Source organism: Pyxicephalus adspersus, chromosome 3 (assembly GCF_032062135.1).
Source record: "Pyxicephalus adspersus chromosome 3, UCB_Pads_2.0, whole genome shotgun sequence".
NCBI lineage: Eukaryota > Metazoa > Chordata > Amphibia > Anura > Pyxicephalidae > Pyxicephalus > Pyxicephalus adspersus.
In genome coordinates this window covers 133,051-134,067 of record NC_092860.1, presented here as the reverse complement: position 1 = coordinate 134,067, position 1,017 = coordinate 133,051, and positions in this window count along the sequence as shown.

The following is a 1,017-nucleotide window of genomic DNA, read 5'->3' as shown; positions in this document are numbered from 1 at the left end:
CCTCACCCCCCATATCAATCTGTCCCCATGGAGCCCTCCTCATCCCCCAAATCAATCTGTCCCCATGGAGTCCACCTCACCCCTCATATCATTCTTTCCCCATGGAGCCCCCCCTATTACACCAAATCAATCTGTCCCTATAGATCTCTTCTTACCCCCCATATCAGTCTGTCCCCATAGATCCCTCCAGATCCCCCATTTCAATCTTTCCCCATGGAGCTCCCCTCACCCTCCATATCAATATGTCCCCATGGAGCTCTCCTCACCCCCCATATCAATATGTCCCCATGGATCCCTCCTCATCCCCCGAATCAATCTTTCCCCATGGATCCCTTCAGATCCCCCATTTCAATCTTTCCCCATGGAGCTCCCCTCACCCTCCATATAAATCTGTCCCCATAGATCTCTCCTCATCCCTCATATCAATCTGTTCCCATGGAGCCCACCTCACCCCCCATATCAATATGTCCCCATGGAGCTCTCCTCACACCCCATATCAATCTTTCCCCATGGATCCCTCCAGATCCCCCATTTCAATCTTTTCCCGTGGAGGCCTCCTCATCCCCCATATCAATCTGTCCCCATGGAGCCTTCCTCATCCCCCATATCAATCTGTCCCCATGCATCCCTTCAGATCCCCCATTTCAATCTTTCCCCATGGAGCTCCCCTCACCCTCCATATCAATCTGTCCCCGTGGAGCCCACCTCACCCCCCATATCAATCTGACCCCATAGATCTCTCCTCATCCCCCATATCAATCTGTCCCCATGGATCCCTTCAGATCCCCCATATCAATCTGTCCCCATGGATCCCTCCAGATCCCCCATTTCAATCTTTCCCCGTGGAGCCCCCCTCACCCTTCATATCAATCTTTCCCCTTGGAGCCCATCTTACCCCCCATATCAATCTGTCCCCATGGAGCCCTCCCCCCCATATTAATCATTCCCCATGGGGCCCTCCTCACCCCCCACACCCCCCATATCAATCTGTCCCCATGGGGCCCTCCTCATACCAGA